This window comes from Mytilus californianus, unplaced genomic scaffold, assembly GCF_021869535.1.
Source record: "Mytilus californianus isolate M0D057914Y unplaced genomic scaffold, xbMytCali1.0.p SCAF_2, whole genome shotgun sequence".
NCBI classification, from domain to species: domain Eukaryota; kingdom Metazoa; phylum Mollusca; class Bivalvia; order Mytilida; family Mytilidae; genus Mytilus; species Mytilus californianus.
Genome location: NW_026262668.1, coordinates 25504352 through 25515350, shown reverse-complemented (window position 1 = coordinate 25515350; position 10999 = coordinate 25504352). Strand labels below are relative to the sequence as shown.

The window sequence follows — 10999 nt, the reverse complement described above, 5'->3', positions numbered from 1 at the left end:
GTTCGAAAAAACGCCGCCTCATTTTGTCCTTTCGTGGACATTCCACAAATTCCACCAGGAGGATTTAGATCTTGATCAATTATTGACAATGTAACATACATGTCCACAGATGATCTCTTGATGTCCACTGTTATATTTGAACCAGTTAAAACTGTTATCTATGGTAAATTAAAAGAAACACATGTTTTGGATTATGAAACGCTTTCGTACAGGTATTCCAATTAACAAAATACATATAAAAACGGTCTGTACATTCTGTCTCTGGTTATAGTTTTGGTTGAAGGTAGTTTATGATAAAGTTGTGGCCACAATAACTTGAAATGGTGTACTTATGTTCATTATGAATTAAACATTAATGACAACGTAGGGTTTTAATAGTGAAGACCAATTGAAGAGTGCAATTCTATGACCATACTGAATATTTTCTAGCTTAAAATCTTGCAAAATGTATTCAAATTTTGTACTCGTCTTTAGATGTCATGCCTTTTCTTATTGTATAAAGAAGAAAAAACTCACAACGAAACGCAACCCGTCGTCTGATTGCTGAACACCTATTGTTCTTTCAGCTGACTTGGATAGATACTTTACTTTAGGAACAAATTGTGTCGTTTTTTCACAAACATCTATCTGTACAGCATCATTGCCTTCTTTAACAAATACACCACATGTTACCATTTTCCTGCCGTTCATCTGACGTTTAATTTCAGCCTATTGGTTAGATTTTATATATTACGAAAGAAAAAAAAAATAGATTCGCAGAGATAACACAAATGCTAGCGTTTGCTCCTGGTAACTTTTAACAGAACAGATTTGAAAAAAGAGCTTATGGCCGTACTTGGATAAAATGAGTGATATCCGATAGGACACTGGGTTTTGAGCTGTATTGCATAATTGTACCTTTATGATAATAAATCACATCTATTGCATCCCAAAATTGGTTCGAACAAATGTAATTAGAGATTTGTATGACTGATCAAAATACTGGCATAGTTGTTTGTTTTTATAGTGATTAAGATTAAAACACAATGTTGACTGCTGTGTCCCAACTTTTGTTTTACATTTTTACCTATTATGCCTGTTTGTTTTGCTCACACATTGTTGTCAATATAAAGTAGTTCTATACGACTGTCATACATATGAGAGGTTTAGCTAGCTATAAAACCAGGTTTAATCCACCATTTTCTACATAAGGAAATGCCTGTACCAACAATATGACAGCTGTTTTCCATTCGTTTAATGTGTTTGAGGTTTTTGATTTTTCCATTTGATAAGTTAATTTCTGTTTTGAATTTTCATTGGAGTTGGGTATTTTTGTTATTCTACTTTTTATGTAACATTATCTGTATTGATTTTGTGTCATGGATGAATGCCCAATATCCTTTCTTACATGTATCTATTAAATATCATTCTATGACATTACTAGTTATTTACAGATCAAATAGTCCAAAATTTGCCTAATTTAGCCATCTTTCAGAATTTACTGTCATTCATGACTGTATAACTCATTAAAAATGTTTAATTTTAAACAAAATAGGGTGGTTTTATTGAAATAAATATATTCAACATTCAATTCTGCAAATTTCAGATAATTTGAAATATATTTTAGTTGAGTTCCAATTTGGACTACTCATCTTCCCTTTTCCTTTTGTAGACTGATATTTGTTATCCTTTCCTGATTCTTTTTAGAGCTTATATACCTGACAGCGAAGCAAAAGCGACGCACAAAGATCACTTCTGTCGTCGATGACTGCGTTACACATTGTATGGGTTAACGAGACAACAACCGCACGGCGCATCCAATAGGACATTAACATGTCAACAATTGTTCCACACTAAATCAATGTGTTTATACAATATCTAAAGCTTTTGAAAACATTGCTGAGAGTATGTAATTTAACTTTTGTTAAATTTATAAATTACGAATATCAAGTATCGTCAATCAGAATCCAAATGATAAACAACGTCATACCCCAAAAGATAGTTTACCCACCATATCATTTTATATGAAGCATATTGAAGCACAATTTCCTTTTGGGTAAGAATTAATCGCTTTAAGGTTTCCCATATCCAAACATGGACCTATAAGTTTTGCTTATATCAGTTATAAATCCATGAAAACAGCTTAACAGATTTTACCAGAACCAAACCAAAAATTCGTTTCCAATACCAAAACATGGACTCCTCTATTTCTGTTGAAATTATTTTTGGAACGACAGGCGACGTTTACTCTCTTTGGAAGACTCACATATTTGTCAGAAACTAAAACTATATGTATTAAAGTTTATACTTAAAACGTACCTCCATGGAAGGCACGGCATTTGTTCGATAAAGAATCAAATATAGGTACTCTCCCTGGTTGATAGTAAGTGTTCTGTAATAAAGCATTTGTTTCGATGACATGTAAATTGTAGAAGTTTTTATATTTTACAAGGTTATATAACTTTATACAAAAGTTACACAAAAAAAAACATTATCATACATTTCGTCAATATGTTCATACATCAAAGTACATGTTTTCAATTTTTTATGAAAATAGCTTTTTCATATATTCTATGGCAAACATAATTTGCAAAAAACACAAGGTATCTTATTGATAACAGTCTAGATAATTTTTTTATATTGTCGAATTCATGAATTTTAGTTATGTTCATTCTATCCTATATATGTTTGGGTCCGGATAACAGTAATAGACCTTTTCAACAACTGTTTGAACCTTCAGTTAATAAGGACACCGACAGGTAGAAGAGTGTAAAATGTAAGGTTTCGTCTCAAAAATAGTATTTAACGTAAATGTATACTGGCTTGAAAAAAAAGTTATCCTTTATGTCTGTTATATTTACCACAATGATATTTTGCTTGTTTGGGTTAACATAGTAAATCAATTGCTAATCAAATGTCAATTTTATTTTTTAATTGAGTATGAAGAGAAGCCCGGGAGGATCTTCATATTGTATTTCAAATCGACGATCTTCATCCATGTTCAAGGTTTCGTGTTGAAATTTGGCAGACGAAAATTAAGCTATGTGTATTTCAGAACCGAAAAGATGATCAAACAAATGTGTAAGTCTTTTTACAAGGCTGGAATATGTCATTTAATGTTGGTCTTGGATACCTTCTATATTTTCTTTTTTCTCCATAGTTAAATTCACCAATTTGATTTTAAAAATAATTCTATATTCAGTGACAACACTTTTAAATTTTTGACACTTTCCTCAAACATTTTCGACTACGGATTGATATGGGTTGTTGTCGAAGATCGATTAATAAACAAGCAATGCCGTGTCTTCACCATGTGTTACTAACGGACAGGCAGACACATTGGAATATCATGGCCTCTTTACAACGTTGTTGCTAAGGAATAATTAGCTGTAGACACAAACAAGGCATTCTAAAACAAGTTAATCGCTATTTACAGTTGACAGAGTTTTCTATTGAAGACTAGCACATCTTAATATTCATAATTATATAATTGAAGATAGAAAAGTATTCGGATGTGAATCAGTATGTTTTTACTCAAAGATTTATACAATTCAACGTACATGTGACAAATTTGCGAATTGCCATTTTTTAAGGAGGTCTAATTCTATAATTTCGAATAAGTATGTTATATTATTTCTGAATGATTTTTATCTTTGGTACGACCCCTCCATTTCATCTGTAAAAGAGGAGTGAAAGATACCAAAGGGACATTCAAACTCATAAATCGAAAATAACTGAAAAGAAAACAACAAACAGACAAACAATAGTACACAAAACACAACATAGAAAACTAAAGACTAAGCAACACGAACCCCACCAAAAACTGGGGGTGATCTCAGATGCTCCGGTAGGATAAGCAGATCCTGCTCCACATGTGGCACCCGTCGTATTGCTCATGTTAGTACAAACCCGATAAATAGTCTAATTCGGTAGGTCACATTCGTGAAAAGGGAGTGTAAACTGTAGGTGTCATAAGTCGTTGTCGAGAGTTATTGAAAAAGTCTAATAGTATAGTATATATGATTTAAATATGTACTCACGAGTCATCAAATAATCGAATACTGTCCCCCTCTAACTTACAGGAATGCAAAACATCATGTGAAATACTGTAATGCTATAAATAGAAAAAACGAAATGACGAAGAAGCCATTGCATCAATTAAACAAGTGTGATGGTACCGTTACTACCTTCATCTTTGATTTTTATGTAAAAGGAACGTAATTTAAAGGTTGAGATAAAATTTTTGCATTATTTATATTCCTTTCAACAACAAGATAGGTCTGGACGTGTATTTGTGAAGTATTTTAATTTTGATAGGATTTATTTCAACTGGCACTAGAGAATCTTGTCAAGTCGATCTTTCATGAGGCATACATTTTGATTTGACCCAGAGATGGTGAATGTACAGCACTTTCTTGGACCTCTAACTGATAAAAAGGTTTCGATGATACAATGGTTTTGCAGTAAAATTTATTCACTGGCATTTGATATTAGTCCTTCCGAGTTGTTACATTTAAACACAACAATTATATATGAGCCGTACAAGTGGAAAGTTACACAAAAACTCGTAATTACCAAGCTTTTATTAAGAGAGCCGCATGTTGTATTTCCTCTTTTTTTTTCAAAATTATATACTGGTATATTTATAGACAAAAGGTTGCAATGTTTCACATAAACGGAAGCAATGTAAGTGAAAAATTTCTGAACACTTAACACATATGTTATCATTTTTCAAGAATAATTCAATAATAGGAAATAACGAATAGATTGTTTAACAAAATGAGAGCAGCGTACTTTACGTGACTTGAGCATTAATTGACATGATTAAAAAGTGCAGAAATTTTTAAAAACAATTTACCTATATTGAAAGTTAAAAGGATTGTATCTTAAAATGACTTGTAAATTAAAAATGTAAGCAATATATGGTAGATGTATTCAAATTATTTTTGACATTGTAATTCGTCGTAATATAACTTTCTTTTATAAGTGTTTATATTATCTAAATAATAACTAAATTAATAGCAACCAATAACGAAGTTATTAGCTTTGAAAAGCAAGTAGTCATGTGGTTGTGTTCTACACATTTGTGATGACATTATCTTTTAATAGAAGTCAAAGGTATAAATTTTACATGCTTTTCATAGTAAACTTACACCAATATGGACGATCGGTAGACTGTAGTCATAAAACATCGGATAACGAAGATTATTCAATCGACGAAATATTAATATGTCAGAGTTTTTGTAAAAGGAGTGTGGTTGCACATGAACAGGTATTTTAGATGTATACTTTCCTGTCAAGGAATCTAATTCAAAACTGTAGGCGCACTTTGTAACATTACGACCTAGAATGATAATAAACGATAATTTACTATAGTGCTTGTATGCACTCAATAATGAAATTCCGATCTGGAAAATCATTTTTGTTATATTTGCCTACATCAAGTAAGTCGAACCATAGTTAGTGGAAAATATTACACTATTCTTAAGTAGCACATTAAAACATGTACCGACCGTGTGAGACCCTCATGGGTAGTCACGGTCGATTAACACCCCCTAGTAGTAGTAACTGTTATAACATTTTAGAACTTATCAAATTGAATCATAAAAGGGTGCTCTGCAGGATGATTTAATTTTGGTGAATAAGAAAGTTATTCGCATTATAAACAATGAAAGTTTTGCAGCTTATCAATCAATTGATTATTTCAAACACCTTTGCAAATGCATAATTGTCTTAATAAGCATGATAAGATGACATGTATTATTATAAAAACGGAGATGTGGTTCGATTGCCAATGGGTCCCGGTATGATAATTTACAAAAGAAACCAAACGAGTAAACCAACAGCCATATGTATGTTACAGCAATTAACGGAAACAACTATGGCAAAGAGCAGCTAGCGACCATCTTTGAATTATAAACACCTGGATCGACACAACAAAAGACAAACTTTAAAATTACTAGGATGAGGCTTGACTTATCGGATCTGTACAAAAACGAAACACGAAAATGACAAAAGACACACAGTATAGATCTTAGAGTGCTCATAGTTAATGAATGATAATTCCAAGTCCAAATCCAACTAATACAAACCAACTTGTTTGCATTTGCCCAGACATAAATATCAATCAGAAAACATCCAATGAATTAAGTGTAATGACACAATGAGCATTCTGAGAAAATAATTACTCTATGGCAAAATATATGTATAAACAAAGTGTAGGACCATGCGTTTTGTTACCAGGATCGCAAAACATGTTTTTTTTTATGTTTTACATAAGTTGCAAAAAGTGCAAAATTGATAACATTTAAAACTTTGTTTTTTTTAAAAGGACCAATACATATATATGGATTGTATCTTACTAAACGAGCCCTATATGCAACATTATCGTGAAAATATTACTTAAGCATTATTGTTTATACCTGTACTTTCTATCTGTATGCCAACAGAAAGTTTATGTAAATGATCACTGAAAAATGGAAGCGTTGATTCTACTGTAACATTCTGATGTACTGTATGACTTATTCTCTGAGGTGATACCTGCATATGAATATGAATGTACATATGTATGCAATTATAATTGAAATATAACGTGTTGAATAGTTTGTTAGGCACATTTAACATAACAGTAAAAAAAATCAAAAAGCGATTTAGCACGATAGACCGTTAGATTTTTCCATCAATTATTGCCGATATTCACCCTATCGACATCGACTTGAAAACCATGCATGTAGTTGAGTAAACATTTGAAGGGAATGTCTCTCACTGATACAATATTTCATTAGTGATTTGATAGTATTTTGATATTGATACCCGATAAATTTCCATTTGTCAAAACACGGAAACAAATGATAAATTTTATAACTTTCTATTCAACATTTATCACGCTACTCATACTTTGTACTACATCATCAGTGTCTGAGCAGAAAGTTTTTTTTTTTTTTTTTTTTTTACATGACATTTATTAGATACAAGTTAATATAACATATTTTCCAAAGAAGTTCATATACATAAGCAAATATTATTTACAGTACAAAAAAAAAACGTTTATTCAATTCATTCACATTTTTGATCGTTCAAATTTAAAAATCCTTCATTTGTTGTCGCCTCATATTGATACATGGAGAACATTCAATGCATCGTTTTTAACTATAGAAGAGTCGTGGAAACTGGTTTCCTTTTCAAACGTATTCGATTTTTAAGACATCAAAAATCAATTCTTAAGAAAAATAGACGCAGAAAAATAACTCAACATTGAAAAAATAGATATGCCTACGTTATTTCTATTATATTTTTTGAAAAGTTCCAGTTCAAATAATCATTAAGTTTTAACGTTTAAATTTCCTACTTATTCATTTATTGTCACAATTTTTTTTTTTTTTTTTTTTTTTTTTTTTTTTTTTTTATAAATTTTAAACATATTATATTAATAATCACCTGTTATATCAACTCTAAGTTGCCCAGGGAAGCAACAATGGGGGCCCCGATTTTTACAGGCTCATTTGTCGGGGGGAAAGAGAAAATGAGAAAAAAACTCACATTATTAATAATTAACATCTATCTTTATAAATATCATCTATCTTTGTACAAATAACATGTAGTATAATCTGTCTATATATTTTTAATATCACACCAAATATAATCGTTTGAATAAAGTATTCATTCTATCGGGGTTTTTTTTTTCTCAAAAGAGCTACCTGTATTTATTAGGCAGTTTCAATTTTATAGCACTTCACTCCGTTCTTTTGTTATGTTAATTTCTATTACATTAAATTTATTCTGAGCAGAAAGTTGATGAACCAGGGTTATGTCAAAGAACGTCTCGTCCTTTTTCTAAAAGTTCATCGGAAGAAACCAAGACCTTGTTGATAAATATTCCGTATCAACTTCCCTAACAATACACGATAGTCTTGAAGTATAGATTCTAGGTACTAACGTTGTTTATAATCTTAATAACGAGTTATAGTGTTCTTTATTTGTCTTTGTAAATTATTAACGTTTACTGTTTGGTCCATTTTTGTTAATATCATTTAGGCGTGACTAGGTACTTGTACATCCCGCCATTGTGGTGTTGTGCTGTCGTCATTTATTTGTATTCTTGTGTTTCATTTTTGTATATGTGCTTTGTCTATATGCCATTTTGTTTTTCTTTGTTGACATATATGTATGTCTTTTAATAGTGATTGAGATTATAACACAATGTTGACTGCTATACCCCTATTTTGACATTTTAAACTATTATGTCTATTTGTTTTGTTCACACATTGTTGTCAATATAATGGAATTTTATGCGACTGTCATACAAGTGAGAGGTTAAGCTAGCTATAAAACCAGGTTAAATCCACCATTTTCTACCAAAAAAATGCTTGTACCAAGTCAGGAATATGACAAGTGTTATCCATTCGTTTGATGTGTTTGAGCTTTTGTTTTTTCCATTTGAGTAGGGACTTTCCGTTTTGAATTGTCCTCGGAGTTCGGTATGTTTAGTTTTTTTACTTTTTTTGGATGAATCTTGCCTTTTTAACATTAATTTATGTTATTGCATTTGATCCTCCTTAACGTCCAGATTCGGTATCTAGAACAATTGACAAACATTAATTTTCAACTGATAATCTATGTAAACCGTAGTATCGTCTTCATTTTCTATTCTTGTGACCAAGGTTTCCAATTTAGCAGACATCTTAATATGTTAAGTTATACATACTATATATTTTTCATGTCAAAAGTAGGACATTTTATTGATTTGGTATAGTATGTCCATAATATTGGTCCTTTTTACGCTTTAAAAAAATGAAGAAGAAATTATGTCATGTATGTACCTTCATCCCTACCCAGTAACCATTGCTGTTGACAGTTTCAACTTTTGAATCGTTGCTACATGTCACTTCAACTTTGCACCGAAGCTGAAATGAAAATGAAAATTATCTGAGCAAGTAAATGTTTTTCTAATGAACGTGGTATCGTGCTAAGCATAACCCTATTCGTAATTCAAAGTATGGGAAAACGTACAGGAAGTAGATGTCTTAAGGATCGGACAAGCGCACACACGTTACAGCTCATCTCCATTGAGCTTCTTACTAATTATAAAATCATCCTGTGTATGAGTATTTGAGAAACATATGACGATTTGTTATTTGATTAATTTAACAAATTGAAAAATCCAAAGTATCTGTAAACAGGAATAAGGTATCTGACAGCTTAATTCCTCGTTATATAATTAAAACTCGTTACTGTCAAACCACTTATGAAATATAAAGACATTCTGTTTAGTAATTTCTGAGAAAATGTGACTAATAATTTGTTGGACTAAAGGCGACAGGACGACAAAGGTGATTGCAATATAGCCCTAATTTTAAGGGTGGGGTATGATACCTGAATAATTTATTATCTGTTTTGAAATTAAGAAGTTGACAATTCATTCATTCGGTGTGAGCAAGGCTCCGTGTTGAAGGCCGTACTTTGACCTTTAATGGTTTACTTTTAAAAATTGTGACTTTGATGGAGAGTTGTCTCATTGGCACACATACCTCATCTTCTTATATCTAATAACTTATATAACATGTATAATGGCAATGCATAAGTATCAGCTACCTGACTAGAGATACCCCCAGGGCGTACAGTTCATTGAAAGTTCTGTTCACTTTTTTTTATTTAAAATAACTAATTGTATGATATATTATATGCGCAATGATACATATTTTACAACAGCATCTCGTTTATAACGATTTTTGTCCAATCGAGATAGTTAAAATGTAAAAATTAGTAGAAAGAATCGAATTGATATGGCATTGGATAAAAGTAGAATTATTTAAATGGAGATGGCAAAAAATAGAACAGGACAAATGTGAATGGATATGGCGGGTAATAACACAGGAAAAATCTCAAATGGATATGGCGGGAGTTAGCACTAGACAAACTGTATCAACGGTTTAACAAAACTAGTCAGAACCATTTTAAATGCATACAGAACTAGAAAATGATATGTACAAACCATTTTATTGAGATTTCCTTGAAGATGAATTGTATCCAATATTGCAACACGCTCATAAGAACTCAAGATGCTACCTAAAGAAATACCATTCTTGCTTTTCAATGGAAAGCCATCAATTGTCCAAGTCACGTTGTACTGAACATCCGTTCTTAATGTGGAAGAGAGGATCGAACAATTAAATTTTACATTTCCGTTGCTGTCAACATAAGGTACCCCAAGACTTGCATTCAATTTAACATTACAAGCTGAAAAATAAATCATTTGTGCGCAATTAACTAATGATTATAATTTGATATCAAAATGGATAACCTATAATTTAGGGGTACGTCTTATCCCAAATTTAAAGAGTTTCACAATTTCTTTTTGTCTAAATTGACGTTGAAACGTTAATAAAATAATAGCATTTTGTAAAATGACATACTTACAAAAACGAGACAATATGTCTCACAGATGGGAAACAGGTATAACATAACAAAACGAAATTTAAAAAGAGGAACAAAAAAAAAAACGGAAAAATTAAAGGTTATCAACCAACGGAACGAGTGAAAAACAATTGTCAAACATAAAGGCACCAGTAGTATACCGCAGTTCAATAGTAGTATACCGCTGTTTAATAGTAGTATACCGCTGTTCAATAGTCATACATCGATTAAGCGAAAGCAAATCCGGGGCACAAACCAAAACCGAGGGAAACACATCAACTATAAGAGGAAAACAACTGAAACACTGAACTGCAATAAATTATTCCTGATTTGGTACAGGCGTTTTTCCGAAGGAAATGGTTGGTTAAACCTGGTTTTTTAAGTTAGCTAAACCTCTAACTTGTATGACAATTGTTTATAATTCACTTATATTGACAAATTGGGTAAGAAATTCAAACAGACATAGGTTAATGTGACAATAATACGGATCCAGTAGCCAAAACTGTGTTAACATACATCACATACATACAACACAACTGACTTAAAAATTCAAACAAACATACAAATAAATTCAACATAGACGTCAACAAAAAAAATGTTGAAGTTG

At 31.4% G+C, this 10999-nt stretch overlaps 1 long non-coding RNA gene across 1 annotated transcript; it reads right to left on the bottom strand.

Annotated features, from left to right (window-relative positions):
- LOC127729580 (uncharacterized) lies at positions 1-2368 on the bottom strand. Its single transcript, XR_007994732.1, has 3 exons — positions 2299-2368; positions 517-708; positions 1-158 (listed from the first exon to the last, which is right to left on the bottom strand). It is a non-coding gene; the product is annotated as an uncharacterized LOC127729580 (long non-coding RNA).
- Positions 2369-10999: the final 8631 nt, after the last annotated feature.